The sequence below is a fragment of the Equus caballus genome, chromosome 1, assembly GCF_041296265.1.
Source record: "Equus caballus isolate H_3958 breed thoroughbred chromosome 1, TB-T2T, whole genome shotgun sequence".
Classification (NCBI taxonomy): domain Eukaryota; kingdom Metazoa; phylum Chordata; class Mammalia; order Perissodactyla; family Equidae; genus Equus; species Equus caballus.
Window position 1 is genome coordinate 165747111 of NC_091684.1, and position 25474 is coordinate 165772584.

A 25474-nucleotide genomic window follows, 5' to 3' on the forward strand; every position below is an offset into this window, starting at 1 on the left:
TAAATATGAAAATATTTTCTAGCACTGCAATACATATTTAAAATGGTATGACTGCAGCCAGGATCTACACACAGATCAGTAAAATGGAACAGATTAACATAAAATGAACCCTAGCACTTTTATGAACCAAATATGACAAAAGTTCCTAATAATGTAGATTAGATTGTAGATAATAATTATGCAGATAGATTATTCAGTGAATGATAGTAAAAGATTTGGCTAGAATTTGGGGAGAAAGAAAGAGTGATACGATGGAATTCAGACACTAAATATAATTTTTGAAGAATTTTAATTACATGGAAATGCTCATAAAATAGAAAAAATATGAAAACATTCATACACTATGAGCCTAGGCTTATAAACTATATGTGTGTGTGTCTGCAAGGAATTATACCAAAATGACATAAATGGTAAAAAAAAAAAGAAAGAAAAAAAGGGAGGGGGAATGTTGGTATGAATGCAGGTGATGTTAATTTTCTTTTCTATACTTTTTTGTAATTCCCAGCTTTTTCCTTCAATTTTGGTATATTGCCTAATCAGGAAAAGAAAAGCTTTGTCTTCGGTTTTTAAAGTAGGAGTCATGTTATCCAAGTCCGTAACAAATATTATATATTTCCTAGCATAAAATACTTACAGACATCCTTCAAGAAGATACAGTTGTGTTCTTGCTGTTTTTAGTCTCTAAAATTGAAAGACTTTTATTTTCTTTTCCTTTTGTGATGTACAATTAGAATAAGAAATATAAGCAGGGAGCATACAACAATGCCCACCATATGTTTCCAACACCCAGCATAATGCCTGACACATAGTAGGCATACAATAAATATTTGACTAAAGAAATAACTAATTCATCAATACAAAAATCCCTATATCCCCAAAATATTAATGAACTGTTTCTTTCAAATAATCTTTTTTATGTTAGGCATTTTTTTAGGATACAGTCTAACCAAAAAATGCCAGTCCTGGGGCTGGCCCTGTGGCCGAGTGGTTAAGTTCACGCGCCCTGCTGCAAGCGGCCCAGTGTTTCATTGGTTCGAATCCTGGGTGCGCACATGGCACTGCTCATCAAGCCACTCTGAGGCAGCGTCCCACATGCCACAACTAGAAGGACCCACAACGAAGAATATACAACTATGTACTGGGGGGCTTTGGGGAGAAAAAGGAAAAGATAAAATCTTTAAAAAAAAAAAAGCCAATCCTTTGATTATCTAGTATCTAATTTGTAGTAATTAAAAATTTTCCTTTTTCATTTAACCTAAGTGTCGTATAGTAGACTAGGCAAGAATTGAGAAGACCAAAGAAAAATCTTACCACTTTCTGTTTTGCCATGCTAGCCCGAGAATTCTGTAATACTCCTAGAGAACTTTTGGTTTGGAAACCTAACTCCTCTCTTAAAGTATAACACCACGCCATGTATTATTCCAAACCTATCTCCTCTATTCTTTCTCTCTCTGTTTTCTAGAGAATCTCTGGGCATTTGGCATAGGTTCTCCATTTCTTGGGATCTAACATTTCTTTTGGGGAGCCAAGGCTTCTCCCATGGGAGAAACCACTCTACTTCACCTTTCCTTTGAAGAGCTCAGCTTTCAATTCCTAGGGAACCATTTGGCATTAAAACAGCTCCCTGGAATGTACATTGAAGTGACATCACAATGTTGGATCATTACTTTCTCCAAGTCCTGGTTCCCTCATCTTGAGATATGTATTTTTCTTCTCTTTCTTCTATTGTGTACCCGCTCTCCTCATGGCCCTGTTCTGCTCAGAGAGGCTCTCCTTTGCCAGTGTCATTTGTATTCAGCCATTGTGCTGAATTACATTCAGACATTGTGTTGTAAGTGAATTTCTCTATTTTTTATGACACAATGACTCTCCAAACAAAAGCTCGGTAATTTGTCATCCATGATTTACATAAAAAAATAAAAAAATAATGCAAAAAAATTCATCTAGAGGTCAAGAAACTTGAGTTCTTAGTCCTTATTGTTTTTCTCTCAGCCACAAGTTACAATGAATTTCTTAAAAAATATTTTAATATTATCTTCTGTCTCAACCAATGTTCTGTCTCAACCATTTATTGAATTCTTACTAATTTCCTGACATTGTGCCAGGTATTTATTTGGGATATAAAAATAATTCAGAGATAGTTCTCATCTCCATGGTACAAGTTGCATTGCTTTCTTCCTGAAACTGTGAGGGAGACAATTATTCTATAACTGAGATGTTGAATCCTGATTTCTGACTGAGCTTCCTAGGCAAAGATTTTTAAAACTGGAGCATTAAATTTTGATATATCATTCTATCAAAAGGATAACAAATTATTTTTAAAATAATTTCTATATTTAAAAATATTTAAAGTGTTATTTTATTAGAATGCCTCTATATTTTTATAATCTCTTCCTGGTTGTCCTTAAGGTAGTGTACTACCTATATTCAACTTCTAAGAATTACTTTTGAGCAGGCAACTTTCTTCCATGACAACTTTTCGAATAAAGATTTGTGATCCTGCATGTTTGCTATTACTTTCAAAACATAGGAAAGTGCACCTTTGATATCCTTCAAGAAAAACTTAACACATTTCATATTTGTTCACCTGAAGAAATTGCTTTTAAAAGAAAGAATAGCCAGATGGCTTCCCAAGAGGGATAGCGCTTCCTGACTTGCACTTGACTCAAAGGGTATAAGAAGTGAATAATTTTACATGCAAGTTTCTTGGTTTGCTTACAACTTTCTGCTAAGACTTCAGAGACCTTTAAGCAAAGGATTCCACCAATTACATTTGTTGTATGTGTATGTGTGTGTACATTTTTTTCAGAAAGCATATGTTAGTAGGGCTATTAAGCAATTAGCTTCATGCATATAGATAGTTCATTTTGCACCAAACCATATGATGTGATTGGAATTTATAGAAAACCATCTTTCTTGCCAGGAATTGAAGCGAGTTAATTCTCTAGTTTGGAGAAATGTGGTCTTATGGCTGCAATCTGTACCCTTAAAAATTAGGAGCCTAGTATTCTCCATTTGATAGCTTAGAAAAGTACATAAAATATAAAAGTTTTCCCTTTATTAAACACAGAAATTGGAAAAAGAAAACCCAGGTAGAGTACCTGACTCATATTGTATGCTCACTAAATGTTTGTTAACTTACAATAAAGTGAAACGAGCAGGGGTTGAGATATAAAACATGTGCCATGAGGTCTTCTGTCCTTGTCAAATTTGGCTCTGAGCTTTCTAGCAGTCTATGCGAAAAGAGAAATGCAGTCAGCAGAAGAATCTGTCATGTCAATGAGATAAAAACAAACTGGCTGCTCAGGAGAAGCCCAGCTATTTCTAGAGAGTTAATAACCATTTGCAGAATGAAGGAATGATGCTGAAATCTGAGAAAAATCTCTCCACTTGCATTTTTAGGAGGTCACTTGGCTCTTCACCATCTTCAAAGCAAACAGCAGAGCACTTCCCGTGGCCATTTCTCAGATCAGTGCGCAAGAGCAGTTCAGGAAAACCACTTTTATGGGAGTGAAACACCGCCCCTGCCTGATAATGTGCCTTAATTCAAAAAATATCCTGAAATATCTAGAACTCCTGAAGTAGAGATAGATCGATTACACACACTTCAGGCATGTATGCATTTTCCATGTGTAAAATAAGATTCATTGCTGCCTTTTGAAGCTTTAGTTGCACTTTACAAAAGGAATGTGTAACCGTCTTGTCTCATTTTTATAGCAGTCATATCCCTGGCCACAACCATTAATCAATTTCTTTTTCTCTTTTAGGGGGTGGAGATTAAACCAAAAATCCATGGAATGTCTCCTACAGGATGTAAAATTCTACATGATTGGCCTTGTGTAAATATTAAGCAAAACCAGTAAATCAAAATTATCAGATTAACATATTTTAGCAAGCAGCATCCATATGAAAGGAAATGTTGACATTCTTTATGAAAGCTGCTTTTTCCCTTTACTGCTGCCATTTTTATTGTGGATTTCCCTGTTCAGCACTTAGTTCCAATTTTTTAAATGATCCATTTCAACACCAGACAGCAATATTCTTCCAGTCATATGAGTTTTTGGTTGCATTTTATTACATTAAAGATTGCAAAGCTCTACTGTGAATTACAGTATTAACATTCCTTGTATTTTGGAGGACTATGTTCACAAGAATTATTATGACTGGGTCCAGGGATTCTTTGTTTGGGCCTTTGAAGAGAGAAGTCCAATGCACTTTAACCTTTGGTGGTAACTAAGTTATAAGTTCATTGTATAATTTCAAAAAATTTAAAGTACAAAAACAATGGATAACTCATTTAAGAATCCCAAAGAGATGTTGGATTTAAAGGAGGTACGCAGTTGAAGATGGTAATACTTTCAAGTAATAATCAATTTACCTGAAAATAGTTTCCCAGAACTTTGCTTATAACTTAGTTGCTTGAACTCAAAATGCAGTTTTCTTAGAAACAATGCTATAAATTCAAGTCCATCCAATGGATGCTTAAGTGCCAATGCTATCTCCACCCTTTAGAACTTGCTTGCTGGTGGTGTGGAAAAAAAGGCAAGGACACAAATAACTTGGCAAACCTCTTTTCAACACATTGTCAAGTGCCTTATAAAGCAAGCTCAGACATGGCAGAAAGCCACCATCAAATTTCAGAGTCAAAGAATGCATAAATTGTTACAAATTTATTCTAAAGATCAACTACCCAGAATTTGGGAGGTTTGTGCTAATATTTTACTCTCAACGCCTTGTCATTTCTTCTTCTCCCAGCATAAGTACCTCACTATCCACTGCCTCCTCAAAAACGGTTGGGGCAGGGGGCAGGCCGGGTGGCGCAGCAGTTAAGTTCGCACGTTCTGCTACGGCGGTGGCCCGGGGTTCACCAGCCTGGATCCCTGGGGCAAACTATGCACCGTGTGTCAAGCCATGCTGTGGCAGGCGTCCCACATATAAAGTAGAGGAAGATGGGCACAGACGTTAAGTCAGGTGCAGCCTTCCTCAGCAAAAGGAGGAGGATTGGCAGCAGATGTTAGCTCAGGGTTAATCTTCCTCAAAAAAAAAAACAAAAAACGGATGGGGCAGGTAGAAAGCTGTTTCTGCTAAAGAGTATTTGGAACTTTACTGGATTTAAGAACTTCACCCTTTTTACTAAGCTTAGAATCTCTACCAAGGATGCCCCATCACTTAAGTAAATGATTAATATTGATCTGAAAATGACAAATTGCCAAAGCTTTAGGGATTTTTATCTCTTCACTAGAACTGGCAGAGTTTCTGACACTATAATCTATTTTCGCTTGTGATAATCTTATTTTCTGATCTATTTAGCATAGCACAGTATTCTTGTTAATGTTTTGAGAATTGTTTTTACTGTTTTACCTTAAAGTTCATGTTTGCATTTAGAGACCAGTGTTTTTCTTCCTGTGGATCCCATTATAAACGTGATTGAGAACCCTACTCTATTAAATGAAGAATACCTCATGGTGTCAATAGTTACATTTCTCTCAGGTCTCCCAATCAAACTGATATTTAAAACATTTAACATCTACTACAGCACCCACTGCTGGTCCACCAGCCTGCTCACACTTCCAGATTCTTCTGTCTCTCCCTGGCTCCCTCAGAACCAGAGTCCCATGGAGACTGAAGTTCCCACACCTACAAAAGGGACAAGGGGCAGCCAGTCTGCAGGGCTCCCTGTGGGAGCCACTAACAGCACCCAGGAGGCAAGGATTTGAGAGACTGACTGGCACGGGCATCAGCTAGTCAGAGTTAGAGCAGGTTTCTGGAATCCTGGACATTCGCCCTTTAGTTGCTATGCCAAGCACATCCTGGGTGAGAAGCCAGTGTGGCCAGGGTACTTTTACCAACCTATAGGGGAGTTTTTAAATATTTTGTTAATCTCTGGAGCCTTACCTGTAAATACTGGCTGAGTATCAAACCTGTACACAACCCATCATAAGAAACTGGATGTATAGACTCAAGGCAGTTGTGTGGGGATAAGAGGACATTTTAGCCTCTTTAGCTTTCCTTGTTTCCCTTGCTTGAATCTGACCTTCTTCTGCTTTGAATGTGGGTTCAATGCCTGAAAAACTTTTGGTGTCTGTTTACCCAAACTTTTGACTTTTTCCTTCTAAGCCTCAGTTTCCTCTTCCGTAAAATGGTTATATTAATAGTGTTTCAACATACTGTGGCTGTGAAGTTTAAATGAAATAATACAAGTGAAACCCTTAAGTTTGCACTGGCCATTAGCGACTTTTCACAAGATCTGAAATTAATGGGTTTTATGATCCTATATGCAGGTACATAAATGGTGGGTACGTTTGACTACATGAACACATGCTGGGCATTGTGTTAGAACAAAAGGATGACCAGAAAAATAGGTTACTGTTGGATATGAGAAATTTTCATGCTTTCAAACACTATAGGGCTATTGTGTGTTTTGACGACTTGAAGAATTCTGGGGTTGCAGGGGCTAATGTCAGCTTGTGGCTTCTGGGCTTTTATTCCTAATGAGGAGGAGGTATTTTCACTCTCTAGAAAGAAGGAGATCCTTTGTCAAGCTTCAGGTCTCCCTGTACTCATCATATATTATCTTTTCCTTTGACTTTTGCTCAAAACCAGGGAATAGAGCATATCTTAAAAGCACCAGTGTCAGGAAACCCCAGGCTCTTTCATTTCTGGGCAACATGAATAAGAAGACTGTCATAAAGGACATGGAACCTTAGGAGGAAATAAATAAAAATGAATCCTAGAGGGCAGCATAAAAAAGTGTATAGGAAAACTCCGCTAACAAGTAAATGAGTATTTTTAACAAGGTTTTCTTGTCATCCTCTTTGACTGGCATCAGAGTCTTCACTTGAACTGTGTCATATTAGGTGCTCTGAGCAAAAGTCAATTATAATCTAGACTCCTGATGAAGACTAAACATCAAAATGAGAGTATGAAGAAAGCGTGTGGCTCGCCATTTGCTGAGAGCTCCTTTGAACCATGTCTATTTGTTTCCTGTTTCTTCTTGGTGTTTTATCATATTCACAATATGCTTTGTTTGTGTTTTGATTTCCCTTCTTGAAAGTCTTATTCACAAATGCGTGTCATTGTTCTAGTCACATACTGGTTTAACATTGACTAATTACTTAACTTTTCTTGATGTTTTCTTCATTATCCATGAGGTGGAAAAAAATTCCTCAGATGCATTTTGAAAACTCCCAGCTAATTCTCTAGCTGTGATTTCTAAACCAAAACTGTTTGCATTCTTCTAACCCTAAAATTTCTTAGTCTGAAAAATATGTATATGATAATGGTCCTTCTTTGAAGAGTCTTATTTAAAACACTTTCCTCGTATTCTTTTCATGAAACCACCTGCATCACTGCCAAAGAACCACTGCCATGACCGTCTAGATTAATAAGTGAAAGCCAAAAATAAAAGGGAGAGAAAAATGTGAAGCTGAATTTATATGAGAGAAATTGTTAAATAATAATTGCAGAAGTTAAATAGTATCCAAATATTATTAATTCTTAGGTTTACATGTCTGTTGATATTATTTTCTTTGTTAAATGAAAAATCCCTGTTCTTTTTAATAAAATTGGGATCATTTAACAAAACCAAATATAGTGAGGGTCCCAAATTCTCTGTCTTTGCATTGTTCTTAGAAATGGGAGATTTCAATAATGTTATTTTATGCAAATATTTTACTATTCAGATATTAATCATAGATATTATGTTTATTTTTTCAACACATGCATTATATTTGTCCTTGTTATTAATATTAATTTTGAGATGGAAGATAAGAATTTAGTGTTATAAATGTGTGAAGCATTTTCTTTGATCTAGTAGAACTTTTCATATTAGTCAAAATAGCATATATCATTTTGAGGTATGAGCATTAACTTACATCTTTGTCTCCTTCTCCTCTTCCCGATTGGCAGTTTCTGGAAAGCAGCAACCTTGCCTGCCTTATATTCATTCCTATGTTTGTCACATAGGTTCTTGGCATGATGCCCGGCATGTATGGGTGCTCAATAAATGCTCTGTGAATAAACAAATCAATGATATTGATGTTACAGATGTATACAAATTGTGTAGGATTGCTATAAATATTTAAATTCAGTAGCCTTATAGAATAGTGTCAATTAATTATCTGTATCTTAGTATACGTCAAGAAGCAGCAAAGAACTCTATAAAGATCAATACTCAAGCTCACTCCCAAGGAAGTTATATGGCCCATCCTAAGCAGCAAAAAGAATATGGTCACTGAAGGCCTTTCCTAAACCTTGGAGTGGAACTAACAGTTGTTCATACCTGGGGGAAATGATAGTTAAACTTGAGAGTAATTGTCAACAGGGAAATAGAGCTGTTCTGCTTTCAAATGGGACTACCACCTAAAGAGAGGCAAGTCACAACCAAAGGGTAGGGTGGAATGAAGAGTGAACTAATTATTATGATCTCTACTTTGTACCAGCCACTGTACCAGGAGCTTTACGTGTTGCTTCCTGTAGTTCTCACAATAGCCCTGAGAGTTAGGTAATATTATTCCCTTTTATTAATGAGGAAACAGATTTCTCACAGCTATCAAGTAGGGTCCTGGGATTTAAATGGGCTGTATGATCCACAACCCATTCTTTTGCATCATAGCAGAGAACATGATTGTGTTTCATCCCCGTCCTAAATCCTTTCTAGAATAAGGGAGGGCATAAATCAATTATACAAATTATTCCCACTAGCTTTCTCAGAAGTCACATCCATCCCAGCAGTGGGAAGAGTGAGTGTCCAGGAGGGACTCCCTAGTGGAAGAGCACAGATTTTGACTTAAGATGAACTTTGATCTCTGTGCTGCCTCTTAGTGATCTTGTGCAAGTTACTTAACCATGCTAATCTTTAATTATATCATTTATGAAATGAAAACGTTCATAGAATTTCAAAATGACAAGTACAATTGCTTAAGCAGAGAAGGCCTTCAAAAATGGTGGTTGGTTGATCACCATTTAGGTAGAATGATGCTTCATTCTTCTTCCTGGGGATGCTTCTTATAGAAGGACTTGGCTATTAGAGTGGAAGAGAAAAGGAAAAAGGATTGTCTCCAGGTGGGGCTTAGTTGATTTTATGACAAGGGGATATACCTCAAGGTATGGGTCAGTTTGATGTAAACTGCCTTTGACACACAATGAAATACAGCTTATTACATTGAATTTACATTTTTGCTTGTTATTTGCTTCATTAAAAAGTGATTGATGACACATCTTGAAATTCATCAAAATTTTGAACAAACTATGTTTGGGAAAAATATTATAAAGATACCGTCAAGGAATTTGAAAATATAATATACTGTAAATCATAGTCAATGCTGCAAAGTACAATGGAGAAGTCAAAACAAGGAGAGATAATACCAGGTTTAAAAGATAATTCCAGCTTTGAGGTTTTCCTGGGTCTTAAATCATAGCATGCACTCTCAGAAGCTAAAGGAATGTGTGAAAAATGGAGAAAGGGAAATTAAGACAAATACCTTTGTTGTACAAACATGAGAATAGTGATAGAAAAACTCAAGTGTAGCATGAACTGAAACTGGTGACAATACTAAAATATTTAATCATGACAAGCCATTTAAATGCAGCTTTTAGAGTAAAAATTAGAGCAAAGAAGTGATCATCTCCTTGCTTGAGAAGCTGCTGTGAAGTTAAAAGCTGAAGGAAAAGGATGTCATTGTCCACATCCTATTCTGTTTCTATGCTCTCCAGCCATGACAGTGATCTTCAGATTGGTAAATCAGAACAATAAAGACCCTAATAAGAATAGCACTTTGTTATTAACACCAGGCTTTCAATGCTTCTTCAAATCTCCTGAAATCAGAGCGGACAGAAATCATGAATTCCAATTCTAACTAGTGAAAAGGAGAACTGTGTCCTTGCCACACCTTTCTTTTAAACTTTTAATTAAATTATCTTGTATGACTACTCCTTCAATCATAAAATATAATAAATCAAAAATCATAATAAAAGAAGCAGATCCATTAAACAGCTGGATAACCCGAGTATTTATTGCCCTCTCCCCCAAAAAAGCAGCTAGACATAAACATTAGACACTAATGAAATTTAAACCATTGCATCTGGCAGCTATCCCCCAACTTATAGATGGATACCACTAAGCAATTCCGTCCAGTTCATTTTTAGCAGATATATCAAGCATTCAGCTATTGGCAGTACATTTGCAACTCAACCAGGCTAAATCATTCAGAATGGAATCCTACTCAAAATTAGAACATAATGTAAGAGTGTCCTGTAGTGGGAAGAACACAGGCTTTAGACAGACTTGGGTTTGTATGCAGGATCTCCAAGTTATTAGCTGTGTATTATAAAATGAGGATAATGGTACCCACCTGTCAGTTATCATGGTAAGTCAATGCAGTGATACATTTGGGGAAACTGATATTTACTGAGCACCTATTTAATCAGGTAGCTACTATTTAATCTTCTAGGAAATTTAATAAGGTAGATATTATAGTACCAGACTTTGAACCCAAGTTTTAGTCAAAATTTCATGTGGCTTCCACACCACATAATGAGATGCCTGTCATGGTACCTAGCACAAAGCAGGCCCTCAATTACTGAACTGAAGAAACAGCTTGACTATAGTGGAAGTGACCAAATCATCAAACTTATTCTTTACTTTTTAGGCCAAAATCATCTTTTATGCATTATAAATGAAGATTTCTGATATCTTAACTAATAACTTAGGCATAGGACCTATAGTTAAGGTATTGATTGAAAAAGTTATTTAAATCAGTAAATCATTAAGAAATAAACTACACATGGCCTAAAACACTTTACTTTAAACAAATAAGTGTACGTTAATGCACTGATCTTTTGGTGTAGGCCTTAAACCTTGTCTTGGCATATCTTGTCCAAGTTGCATATTATCTTTCTTGCGTAAGTCTTACTCACAATGCATTATCTATAATTTCTGTTTTCCTTTTTCTATAAAGAGGAGCAAAAACTTAAAGACACTTATGAAATAATCTGAGTGCAGAATATTTCTAGATTTTAACAACTTTTCCAATCTTTTACACCTAAATTGACAGGATTTTTTTTATTGTGCTAAAAAACACATAACATGAGATCTACCCTCTTAACAGATGTACATTACAGTATTGTTAAATATGAGCGCCATGTTTTACATCAGATCTCTAGAACTTTTTCATCTTGCTTGACTGATACTTTGTACCCATTGAACAGCAACTTCCCACTTCCTCCTCCCCCTAGTCCCTGGGAACCACTATTCTGTTTTCTGCTTTGATGAGTTTGAATACTCTAGGTACCTCATATAAGTGGAATCATGCAGTATTTGTCATTCTGTGACTTGCTTATTTCACTTAGCATGATGTCCTTAAGATTCATCCATACTGTAGCATATGACAGAATTTCCTTCTTTTCTAAGGCTGAATAATACTCCATTGTATGTGTACACCATGTTTTCTTTACCTGTTAGTCTGTCGATGAACATTTAGGTTGTTGTCACCTTTTGGCTATTGTGAACAATGCTACAATGAACATGAAAATGCAGGTATGTCTTTGAGATCCTGATTTCAATTTTTTTGGATAAATATCCCAAAGTAGGATTTCTGATCATATGGTACTTATTCGTTTAATTTTTTGAAGAACCCTCATACAGTTCTCCATAGCAACTGCACAATTTTATATTCCCGCCAACAGTGAAAAAGGGTTCTAATTTCTCTATATCCTCACCAACACTGACAGCATGTTTTTAATAACAGCTGACTTTTGTAAAGCCTATCCAAAATACTCAACTGAAGTTTTATAGAAACAACTCTACTTTGTCTCACATTCATATTCCATAGGATTAAAAGTACATAATGTCAATAACAATTCCAGCCAAGCATATTCCAAGCAAGAATGGAATAATGACAACTGATAATTTGTAAATGCACCACTCAACTGAGAGGAGCAGAGTGGTGGGAATTCTAGAGAAGAGCTAGCTGCCTAAATTATTCTTCCTGCCATGAGTACCAGTGAATGTCTTTATAGAGAGAGTAGAAAGGTCTACATATGTGGAAATGAGCTGAGAGCTCCTCCTCCTTGAAATGAAAGAATTGGACAATATGACCTCTGAGTTCACTTCGAGACCAAAATAGGCCTTTGCGGTGGACTAAAAATCATAAAGCTGGATTAGAAATTCAAGTCAGGGTCAGATATTTAATAATCCCTTGAGGATTTTAATTGAGTGTACAGATTTCACACCTTGTACACTGCCTCCTCCCTGGATTTTCTCTGAAGATAGAAAGGAATTGGTACAGGCTTTCTTCTAGTTTAAGAGGTTGCACCTCTATTTTAAAGCTGGGGCTTCTAAAATGTATTGTGGGTATGGTTTGTGGCTAGACCAGGCATCCAGAGACATGGACTCAAGTGCTAACTCTGCTTCTGACTGGTGGGCAAGGCAGACCTGTCTAGAACTCAGTTTCCCTTCTACAAAATGAGAGGATTGAACAGATAATGACTGGCTTTGTCCAATCCCGCATTTTTATAATTCTATGATCTTTAATACTTTCTGCACTCAGAACTTTTCATGTGAAAGTTGTCATTTATATGGGAGCAGTTACTACCTGAAAGGTTCATCTCTATTTGCGACTCTACCTTCTGGGCAATAATCGGCCTGACATTTTTTACTAAAGAACAACTCTATTCCTTGTAGCTACATACCAGGCTGCTCTGTCACCTAATGTCAGAGTCCTCCACCGTTAATTCCAGATTGCTCTAGGCTCTGCTTCAATAGGAATTTAAAGCATTTCTCTGCCCTCTCTGTTTGGAAATATCACACTTCAGAACACTGTCCTCCAGTTTGTTGAGTATCCTGCTGTTGTCTCTTCCTCACACGTGACCAGTCAGCAGAACTGTGTGTTGATGAGCATCTCTTCAATCCTGGTGGTCTGGCTGCTTTCATGGACTTCGTAGTTATTGCTCTTTTCTTGTCGCTTGATTTTCAATTAGGGTGACAGGTAACCCAGATGAAATTATCCCAAAAGGTAGATACAATGTGAGCAATTGTCCATGTTTTATAGACCTACAGAATAGTAGAGAGCACTATTTTTTGAGTCACTTGTTGTGGATTGGGTTTTTCTGCCCCATTAGAGCAGTATTTTCTGTGCATTTTTCTACATATTTATCTTCTCTTTCAGTTCAATTCTATTACTCTTAGTCAATTTCTAAGGAAACCTAAAAGCAGAATCCCCTGGAAGTTTTCAGTTCCATGCTTCCAACGGAAAACCTTACATTGCCCACAGGATCTATGCTGGAGATTTCTAAGGGAGCTCGGTTGTTTCTAGAGCTATTGAAACTGCACGGTAAAGTAATGATAACACAAAGTGACTCACTGTCTTGTGTACACTTCAAGGACACACAAGTCCTGGGTGGCTGTTATCATGACTTCAAATGTTATCTCCAACCTACTGAGTCTGAAGAATTAAGCCAGGTTTCCCAAGGCATGGTCTAATTGATATAAGCTCTCGAGACCTAGTTGCCTCTGAAGATACACACGAATGTTTGCATTAGAGGAGACATGTCAGGAAACACAATTTTCCTCCTTTTACAGTGGAAATGGGTCAAGCAATTCAGAGAAATCAATCAATCTTAGTATATGGATGATTTTTTTTTAGGTTAACTCCTTCATACTGTTATGATCCTCTTGACCTTGCCATTTGGATTTTCATGAAATGGGGAAGTTTAACCCTTGCTTGTAGGTTTAGATCCGCTCCAGGCTTTGAGGCCAATACTATTACTTTTCAGGGGGAGGATTGAGATTACTTTGGTAGCCTAGAAGACTCAGAATGTGCATTCCCACTCTCCCAGTAAGTGTACTTCTAAGTTTCTTTTTCTTTTTTGAAAGATTTAGAGTAGCTGTCCTGGAACACCGTTAACGTCATTCTTCTGAAAGTGTCCTGTCTATCAGACTTGGCTGAATGAATCCATTGCAAAAATTAAATCTGCACAAACACAGCAAACACAGAGTATCAGCTTTTAGAGTAATTTACAGAGTTGTAAGAATATGTAGATAAATTTATAGATTGTTGCATTTACATCTGTTGCATTTTGATTTACTAGAAATTCTGTGGAATTGGATTCTACAGGAGATCATCATTTTTCTGAACAAATTGTGTCCTAACAATCCAGAATCCAGCAGGTGAATCATATTGATGATTCATCTCTCCAACAGTGTTTTGGCCTATGTAAGTACTACTTTTAGCTCAGGAAACAGTTCTAATCTCTAGGAAAATTTTTTTTAATAAAGCCTTGCTAATATTCACCTCCATAGGTACCTTAGTTTGGTTGATATTGCTATGTTTCCTAAAAGATGGTTCTCTTTTAACATTGCACATGAAGGAAGAAAGCCTAGCTTAATAATTTGAGATTGTGCTTTCTCTAACAATTGATTTGCTTTTAGTTTATATCATAATCAATGTATTGCTTTGGTCCTTACATGGTTATCTTTTGTCAGTTGTATAACAATCATTATCCCGAACGTTAGTTATTGCATGATATTTCGAGGAAGTTTAACTTGAGCAATTACTGATTTCATCCAAACTGTGGAGCCTCTCTTTGTCAAGAAGTTAATATTTTTAAAGATAAAATGACTTCATAATCTATAATTATTTTCTTATCAATTACATTCTTATATTCTCCTGATTAGCTGGCACTTGGTGCTTAACTTCACATTCTGAGCTCTGCAGGGTCCTTTTAGACATTATTATTGCAAAGAAAAATCAAAAATCAAAGTGAATTCTTGGTATTACACTTGAAGCCATAGAGGTGCAATTGCTGAAACAGCAGCCAAGCGTTGTGCTATAGAACTGACTCACAGCTTGGTGCCCGGCCCCGCTGAGAAGGAAATGTAGGGGAACTGGAAGAGTTTTACTACATCTGCTCCCTGCTGCTAATGAGCTTTAACCTGTTTCCTTCTTATTATGCTTACTGTTTAGATATTTTGCTTGCAAAATTAATTCTTTAGCCAGGAGAACACATGAAAGAGGCTATGATTTGTAAAGTGGGGCTGTTTAAAAATTAAAAGCTATCGGCAAGGGAGATTAAAGGCTATAATGAGTAATATGGTTACTTAATATCAATTCAAGAGCAGAAGCTCAGGTGGTAAAGCTGGAGTTTCAGCTCCTTCTGTAATGTGGGCTACAGCTTTAGGAGGCAGAGTCTTCGTTTTGCATTGCGCATCTGCACCCATACACTCTATGTGTATCAATCAAAGAGGTGTAACAGTATTTCTTGCTTTGAAAGCTTCTTTGCTCCTCTAATGGGTGCCAAAGTTTTAGTGATATGTAGCCTCTGAAAACAAACAGTTTTTAGCAACAGTATCTTTTTTAGCCAAGAATTAATGTACTACATATACACAACTGCTTATAACCTATACCTGATCACCTAAACACAAACAACAAGAACCCAAAGAGTAAATAGGCCCTGAGATTATTTTTAATGTGATAATTATCATGTTATTTGTATAGCCTTAGGATTTAGCTATTTAAGTACTTTCACACATTCCTTTGTTCTCCACCTTAACTTTCTAAGATAATCATATAGGTATTGTCTATTTAATAGATGTAAAAATGGAAACTTGCAAATGAATGTCATTTATCATAACTGGATGAAAATTGTCAATGGGCCAGTATAAATCAGCGCGCATCCCATTGATGGGGGGTAGGATCATCATCTTTAGATCTGCGGAGTCATCCTCACCACTCTCATCATCTTAGCCAATAATAAGCCCACAAAGCTATCGTGCTTCTTGAGTAGAAGCCAAATGTATTAGGTTTTCAGCCAAAATTGCACATTATTTTTGGTAATGATATGATTTGGAACATTTTGCAAAGAAAAGCAGTTTATTCTAAGACAGCATTTCTCAAACTTTTTGCTCTTGAAAGTAGGAAAAAATTCTTGCAGATGTCCAGTTTGGGCCTGCATTATTTTGTTATAATGTTACTTTTACATATAAACCTATAAAACTAGCTATGAACTCCTTTACGTATAGCTTTTATCAACTATACAACTGAAACAAATGTGAAAGTTAAATAAAAATAAACCTACAAAACTAATGCAACTATAATTAAAAGCATCACTTTATTGTAAAACATGCTATAATTGATTTTAGTCACAAATATATACAGTTTTATTTCAAAGGACAATCATTTTATTTATTTTTACTTTTATTTGTTTATTTTTTTGAGGAAGATTAGCCCTGAGCTAACATCTGCTACTAATCCTCCTCTTTTTGCTGAGGAAGATTGGTTCTGAGCTAACAACCGTGCTTATCTTCCTCTACTTTACATGTAGGACGCCTGCCATAGCATGGCTTGCTAAGTGGGTGTGTAGGTCCGCACCCAGGATGCAAACTGGCGAACCCCGGGCCACCAAAGCAGAACTTGCAAACTTAACTGCTGCACCACTGGCCCAGCCCCTCAAAGGGCAATCATTTTAATAATCCTAACATTGATTAATAAAGAAATATCACTGAACAAAGATATCTTATTATGTATTTACTTCTACACAACTGCTAATGAGCTACTGCAAATTAATACCCAAAAGGTAGGACTCCTGTGATGTATCTCCTAACCAAAGAAATGCTGACTCCTATGGTATGACTTCTTTTCCAGCCGGTGTAGCTATTCTGCAATGTGACATGTGATGACTCATTTCTCCCACTATTTCTCTTTACGTGAACTACTGTAAAACCCTCTTTTGAGCAGAATGTCGTGTTATCATTTGTCCTCTACTTGGCACGAGGGCATCATTTATATATTAAGTCCATCTAATTCTTTCCCTATTAGCGTAAGACAAAGTAGTACATTACTCCACTGCAATATAATTTCCTAATGTCAAATCATAATCTCAATAAGTTAGGAAACTAAAGTCTTACTCTATTACTTTAATGGTGAATTTTGACTACAAAGCCGAGTTTTGTCTTTGTAGCTGACAGAAGACTCCAAGGGCAAGAATAGTGAACACCAGAAGAATGAGCGCAATATTTAGTGTCCATGTTTGCATACGTTGGTGCCAAATGACCACTTTAACCAGTAGGTACTTCAGATGTTAGCTAGCATCAACACAAACGTAAACATGATCCTAAATACATGTGGCAGTACCCGAATATAAAGTGATCATCTAGATCAATCTAAAAATGCTTATATTTTTCTCATAGTGACACTGAGATGGGAATTAGTGTTATCTCCATTTTCCAAATGAGGAAATTAAGAAGTTAAATGACTGCCCAAACAACATACAGCCAGTAAGTGGTGGAGCCATGATTTGAGCCCTACTTTGGCTCATGTCAGGGTTCTTAATCGCTGCAAGTGACAACTTGGAAAAGAGCAATGCTAACACAACTGCATCCATTAGTCACTTAAATGCACGTGTGTATTTTGCTATGTTCCCTTTTTTAATGGGAAACATATAGGAATGGAATTTTTAAAATTACTTTCAATGTCTACTTCATCGTGAACACAAGTAATACATAAATTTTTTGCTAAAATATTGATTTGAAAGGATGAGATTCATCTTTTTCTTTTTTCAAGGAAACAAAGTAGACAAGTTTATTATTTGACTAATTAAGCATTCTAAAACTCATTCAGCAAAAATATATGTCTGTGTGTGTGTGTGTGTGTGTGTGTGTGTATTCTAAAACCAAGTGTCTTATTTCAAAGGGCAGCCAAAGACAGAATGGAGACCCTGAGGCTTCTTATAGTCATTGTAAATTAGAGCAATTTCCATTTGAATATGCTTTAAAGTCTTCCTCAAAGCTACTACTTTTTAAATTTATTCATTTGTGGCTTATTCACTTAAATCATTTACTCTACATCAGTTTGTTTTTTTAAATAACATTTTTTCTGATTATAATAGTAATATGCATGCATTACAGAAATTTGGAAAATCCATTAAAGTACAAAGAAGGAAATGAAAATCTTCCCTCTCTCCCCAAAGCGAACGACGGTTTAATATTTGGGTGCATTTTCTTTCATAAAGATATCCCAGATGCGACTGGGCCTCACACACCTGCTCCTTGCCCCTGAGCAGGAGTCAGCACTTAGTCACCTGCTCAAAGCAAAGCTCCCTTTCAAAGTATAAGAGAAAAATGGAGATTTTGCTGGAGTTTCCAGGAGGAGGCAAAGGAGAAGGATACAATACACATTCCACAGAAAAACTTAATAAAAATCTCCATTAGACATCTGGGTTCTTTGCCAGGCCCCTAATTCCTGTGGACTGCCAACTGCCTCAACTCCTTGCCTCTCATCGGTCCTTCCACCCAGAGCCAGTCCTGTTCTTAGCTCCAGCCTCTCCTCTCTGTGCCCGCACATGGATCTCTCCATTGAGTAAGTAAAGGACCCATCTTAGCATCCTCTAGCTTTACGAGCCAGCAGAGGCTTGCAAGAAACCTGTGTTTTTTTTCCCCTTGTAACAGATAATTTTGTTCTGTCTCATTCAGATATGTATGCATATGTGTATATATGTGCAAATAAATACATGCGCCCTTACATTATCTATCCACTTCATTAAAATTGTACCTGTTAGTCTTTGAACTGATTTTTCTCCCACATAATATATTTTATTTTCCCTTACAACTAAATGTTCTTTGAAAACATGGTTTTTCGTAGTCGTATAGTATTTCATTATATTATATACTATAAAGTATTTGACTAGTACTCTATTTTGTGTGTATGTTTTTGAGGAAGATTGGTCCTGAGCTAACATCTTTTTGCTTGAGGAAGATTGTTGCTGAGGTAACCTCTGTGCCAGTCTTCCTCTATTTTGTGTGGGATGCCACCACAGCCCGGCTTGACAAGCAGCACTAGGTCCACACCCGGGATCTGAACCTACGAACCCCGGGCCACCAAAGTAGAGTGCACAAACTCAACCACTATGCCACTGGGTCAGCCCCTTGACTAATACTCTATTGTTGGGTATTTTGGTTGCTACCAATTTTTGCTATTATATGTAACACTGTGATAAACATCCAATATAGCCCCAATTATTTACTTTGTGAACGTTTCTAGTTATTTTCTTAGAATAAATTTCTAAACTTGGAATTTTGGGGTCAAATTGAACAAGCATTTGGAAATTTGATATAAATTGCCTCAGAAAAGTGTTAGCATGAAACATTTATTGAGCGCTCATTGGGTACTAGGCACTATGCTGGCTGCTGAGGCTTCAAAAATATGTAGAATGTATTCTCTCTTATTAAAGAACTTATAGTTGAGTATTTGCTTTAATTAGATGGTTGGGCCCTACTACTTTCTCTAAAGTCCATTTGAGTTTACACTCAATGATATGATTGAGAAGCTGCTGGCTCTGACCCTAAATTTATTTTTAAAATATATATATCACACACACAAAAACCTTTCTAAGTCTTGAAACCAACTAAAAACTTCCATATGCAGGGGCCGGCCCAGTGGCGCAGCATTTAAGTGCACACGTTCCGCTTTGGCAGCCCGGGGTTCGCTGGTTTGGATCCTGGGTGTGGACATGGCACTGCTTGTCAAGCCATGCTGTGGCAGGCGTCCCACATATAAAGTAGAGGAAGATGGACACTATGTTAGCTCAGGGCCAGTCTTCCTCAGTGAAAAAAAGATCATTGGCAGCAGTTAACTCAGGGCTAATCTTCCTCAAAAAAAAAAAAAACTTCCATATACAATATTTGCCAGTATATAAAATTGCAAACATATACGATAGTTTTCATTTTACCCAAAAAATTATGTTGTGGTTTTCTTTAAAGAAAAAGATAATTACTTCATAATTATGGATTGAAAATTATTTTAATTTGGTCTTGAAGAGGAAGCTGCTGTTTTGTTCATTATCAATGGTATATATTGAAACTACCATTTTAAAATTGGGTTACAAATGGACATCGGCTAAGCCCACGACTTTGAAGTCTCAGCAGAAATGTACTTAACGCTCCTTTTCTCCTTCAGTCTGGCCACAGTGAACATTTGCAGACCATTTTCAGGACTACCAGAATGCAGGGGACATAAGGAGGGCTGGATGGAAATGTGTCAACCTTCTGGGAAAGGCTGAATGACAGTGACTTCCCAGATTAATAGAATAGTAACATTAATTGGCAAATACAAACACATTCAACCTTATGAATATAACTTTAAGCCAGACTGTTCTCATCACCAACATTTTTAGGCAGAATCGTATATGTTGTTTCTCTATTTGTGTGTTTTACAAATGAAGAGGGACAATAGTCACTTTTACATTTCCTCTGTCACCTGAAAATCATGATGGTCTGAATTCAGTGGTTAAAATAGACTATTTTGTGTAATTAAGGCTGCTAAATAATCCAAATGACAATCGACTCCTTAAAAGACCTTAAAACTATTGAATAACGGTGTGATAAAGAGCTTTGAAAGGCTAGGAAAGAAGACGGACAATGGCAGAGGTGGGCCTAGCAACAGCCAGGCTTTTAGATGCCCCTCACTTCCTTTTTCCATGTTAGATGACTGAACAGCCCTCATTTCTGTAAGTGTGACAGCACTTTTCTTAGGCCTGAATTGGATGTAGTTATTTTAAGAGTATCTAAAAGACATAGTAGTAAGAGTAAGGATTTAATTTTAACAGCTCCACCACAACGATATACACAATACCTTACGTTTTAAAAGGGCTTACCGTACTCAAAAAAAAAAAGAAAGAAAGAAACACGTGAGTGTTGTGTGCACAGTGGTTTACACAGAATGATTATCATTTGCTCTCGGGAAATAAACTCCCTCTTGGCCTTAAATTCCTATATTTCTTCACAGAGTTGAAATGACAGTTAAAGGCATTCAGAAATTTAAAGTAACTGATTTAACAACCTCGGACAAAGAGAACATGTCTAAAAGTTTGTTTCAGTGTTTGACTTGACCTAAGAGAGTTTTCCTGAGACTTATTTTCTAAACAGTACCCTAGCACCTTGGGCCAGCAAAATGGCCTTTAAGCTTGAATGAACAAGGTATTTCTTTCCTCTATTGTAAAGCTTCACTATTTCATCTTTTCAAACTCTTTTACTGCACTCAGTGAGGAATTATATTGACAAGGGTAGAATTTATCTCCTAGAGGAGAATGCTATGCTTCTGTTAAGTGCTAATATAACATTTATGTGCTGGTACCTTAATAACAGCCCCAGCTTACCTAATGAAAGTTGAAAGCAAACAGTACTCTCTGAGATTTTATTATGACTGAAGTGACTGCAATTTGAGGCAAATTATCCCTATTTTTGTTCCCATATCAAAAACAGAGATGCTAAAGCAATTGCTGCATGTTTGGTATGGAATTAGGTTCCACTCTCATTAATCTACACGGAAGAGCATTTTTCATGTAAACAGCTCACGAGGGTCAGAGAGAAGAGCTGTTTCTGTGAAAAATGCTTGTCAATAACTTTGTGAGTGAATTTTGAAATAAAGTGCCTGTAACCTGTCATTATTCCTTCCTCTCAAAGTCAAGAGTGAGTGGCTGAAAATTGAGCACGTGAATTGAAAGCAGGGTGAGTGTTATGGCCTTATCGACTTCAGGTAAAATGACTGTTTTAACTTGTTATTATTTTTCCATTCAGAGGTCAGGCAATGTACAGTATTACCAGCATGGACTGCAGTGTAAGCAAATTGGTATACAAAAAGGCTATTACCCACACTCACAAAGAAGAGGAAAGTATAAGTCACTAATACCAAGAGGACTTGTGATCGCTACAAAAGTGAAACAACCAACAATGCTTTGGAAAAGAATAGTGTGGATGTGTAGATATAAAGCACCTAGGAGGCAGAAAAAATAAACCTGTTTATATAAGGATGCACATGTTTAGAAGGCAGGTAAGAAAATTTTAGTGAACATTTTTTTTAAATCACCTATTAATCATACTTCATTTGCAAAGGAATTACGAGATCTGAATACTGAATGTTAGACACCCAAACTCTACATGTCACCTTAACATTTCTTCCTACCTCAGATCATCTTAAGAGTAATTAACTGTTGAATTTTCAAGTCCATCTGATAGATTCTTATCAAAAGCAAAATACTGCTGTGGTCTTCCTGTTCCCTAGAGAAAAAGAAAATCAGTGAGACTTCAAAACATCAAAAAACCCTTTCCTTGTCTTTGAGATATTTTTTTCCAATTCTGAAGAACAGCTTAAGAATTTAATGTGGCTGTTTTAGATTTGCAAGAAAAATATCTTGTCTCTAAGTAATCTCAGGTCCATAGAAAGTGTATATGTAATACTATTATTCAAATACTTTTATTTTTCCTTTTAGAAGACCATCTAGTGGTGTGTCTTTGATACTGATTTTTCCATTATAGACTGTGTTGATCAGAAAATGAGCAGATTGGACTAGAAATCAAAAGAGGTTATATAAGGACTAGATAACAGTGATTGAAAGCAAGTTTAAGGGGAGAGAAGGGTACATATAATTTTGAAGACATGTTCATATGTTTATTCACCAAATTTCCACATAATGTAAAAGGTTTGGGTTCTCTTACTTCTAAACAAGTTTTCCTGGCTTCAAAGTAATTATAACGGCCTAAGATTAAAAGAAATACATTGGCATTTCTTTGCTCTGCATTTGATAGTTTATTCATTTCTTTAAACAAATATTTACTGGTTGGACACTGTGCCAATCATGATAATACAGTAACTTCAGGAGAAGTTACCTTTATCTAGTGAAGAAGAGAGGAAAATAGTAAGGTAAGTTGCCATGATGCTACGAGAAGAATGCAGTCTCCATGGAGGTAAGGATCTTTATCTGCTTCTGTTTTGTTCAGGGAAATATCCCAACCTGGCATACAGCAGACACCAGACAGATATTTGTTGAATGCTGAATGGACATGATTGGGGCGTGTACAGTGCATTTAAGAGACTATGAGAGAGTCAGAGAAGACTTTCTCAGTGAAACGTAGGTCTAACCTCCAGGAATGTTGACATGATTAAACCAAGCAGAGTTGGAACAGCATCTTCTGTATCAAGGGAGCAGAGAATTCCAAAACTGAAGTTAGAGAGACCAGAGAGTTGGATGAATTGCTGTTAATTCTTCTTGGCTCCAGCAATGAGTGTGGGTGGGGCACGCAGAGTTGGTTGAAGTAAATAGAGGCCAGACCTAAAAGACCATGTAAGCCAAGCCATGAAGTTTGAGCATTAGATCAAAAGCTATTGAATGATATTAAGCATGCAGGGCTTAAAAAAAAGGGAGTGGGGGACCGACATATCTTAGAAAAAGACTACGCTGACTGGAATATAGCAAATGGATTGAAGAAGACTGGAATTGAGGTGCCCAGTTGGAAAGCTTTACAGAAATCCAAGCAACATATAAATGACAGTGGCCTAAATTAAGGTAGAAGTAAAGGGACAGAAAGAAATAGGTATATTGAAGTGATATTAAGGAGTTAGAAATGACAAGACTTGGTGGCTGCTTGGATGAGGTGGGGAGAAGTTGGTAAGGAAGATGGAAGAGACAAGGACAAGACTTAGTTCTCCAGCCTTGGACAACTGAGTGGATGGATGACATTTCCCAAGTTGAGGAAGGAATGTTTGGTAGGGAAGGTGGCCAGTTTACTTTTAGATGGGCTGAGTTGTTTAAAGCGTCATGTTGTTATAGCCCAGGTTTCCATACTGGTCCCCTCCTTCCTATACTCACAGACTAGATTTTCATGAATCCATTACAAATGGATGAAACAAATCTAGGTACCTACTATGGTAGTTATGGGCATACTTTTCTTACATACAATACAAATTGCATTCTTCAACATAAAAACATTCTTCTTCCTTCATAAAAGTCTTTCTGAAATGCAGAGGTATACAAGAGTAAACTGTTTCTAAGAGCTAAGTTATTGTAATTATCCTGAATTGTGACTAGTCAATGGAGAGCAGGACGCCACAAACTAAGTGACTACAAATCATGTGCTGTACCCTTTAGGAGTTAATTGTGAGTAATTATGAGGTAAATAAACTTCAATATTTTTGCATTTCAGTTGTGTGACATGTAAGGACTAGAGTAATGAGTTGAATTGAATATATCTGCCCACATATGTTTATAATGTAATTTTAAAATTTTTTAGATCTCTTGGTTTTTACCGAAGACATTAAACTAGAGATACAAAACCTATTCAAAGTGAAAACATAAATAATAGGACTCCTACTTTATATAGGTAATTATGAGCAACAATTATTAATTAATTAGTTAATTAATAGCTAGCAAACTAAAATTCTTTGTCACCTGTATTTCAACCTGTTTCCATTTATTACGTAATTATTTAATTTACTAAAAATGTACTTAAATGTGTATATGCAAACTAATAAGTTTTCTGAAATATAGCAGATCCATCCCAACATCAACATCCTGATTATTTTCTTTTATTTCTAGGAAGAACGTGCCAATGACCTGGTGGTAGAGAGAGTTCCCCATCTCTCCAGAGATGCTGCGATTGAGTGGTACATCACTGCAGTGGCAGATGAACCATTCAGCAGGAGGCATTTGGCTTTGAAGAAGATATCCGAGGGTTTTCAAATCGAATGTGGAGCTGTGGCATCCAGTTCTACTTCCAGCGCGTCTATCTCCATTTCTCTAAAATGGGCCTCACCTTCTATTTCTTCACCTGATTTAAACAGGACTCTAGAAGTCCTGATGACCAGGTTTGTACAAGCAAGGCGAAGACTCTCTGAAGACAACCAAGTTGCGCCATTGTGTTTTAGGATATTCTATATAAAAGACAGCATTAATGCTGAAGTCCTGCAAGCAGGTAAGGGAACCATTAGAAAAGTGAGGGGAAAGCACAGACTGTGGAATCATGTCATATATGCTTGTCAAAGAGAGAGAGAGAATAACATAAGCAGCATAGGAGATTTTTGCCCCCAGCCCAGTTAGTGAGAGTGAACATGAGATGGGAGATGTGAATGTACTGTTCCCTCTGTTGATCTCAGTTCTCTTAGCCTTTTGTATGAACCTCTCATTCTCCTACACATGATTCCAGTGTTTAAAGAAATGTATTTTTCCTACTATATAACCCTCTTTATTATATTCCAAACCATGTTGTACGCAATATACATTTTTACATACGTATTAATGAATAGGTTTGTGTACAAAGTACCAAAAATACTATACTTTAGAGATGACTTGTAGGGTTTAGACCAACCCAGTGTAATTCTGACTTCACGGCACATAAGCGAGAGCCAAAATCTCATCCCCAAAAGCAGCTCTGACACAAAAGGGAGCTTCACTATTCATGTTCCAAACGCATTTTACTAAAAGGGCTTTGATTCATCTTCTAAGAGACAGAAACAGGCCAGTGTGCACTAGGCATATTTCTCCGTGTGGCTGGCTACCAAAGCAAGAGGTTTGAACCAAAAGGCACACTTCATTCTCATCAAACAAGTCATGCTCAGGAGTCAGAACTTTCAGCCTACCAACTGGTTCGTTTCCAATTTGAATAGCAGCGGGACGTTCTCACTCCTTCACAGGCTGATGCGAGTTTTGA

The 25474-nt window shown here is 36.8% G+C and overlaps 1 long non-coding RNA gene across 1 annotated transcript in view; it reads left to right on the forward strand.

Moving 5' to 3' along the window:
* Window positions 1-1155: 1155 nt before the first annotated feature.
* Window positions 1156-25474, forward strand: part of LOC111768345 (uncharacterized) — a 90788-nt gene continuing 66469 nt past the window's right edge. Inside the window, exons 1-3 of the long non-coding RNA XR_002800618.2 lie at window positions 1156-1831; window positions 3768-24148; window positions 24364-24739. This is a non-coding gene — a long non-coding RNA (uncharacterized lncRNA). The remainder of the gene's footprint in view (window positions 1832-3767; window positions 24149-24363; window positions 24740-25474) is intronic.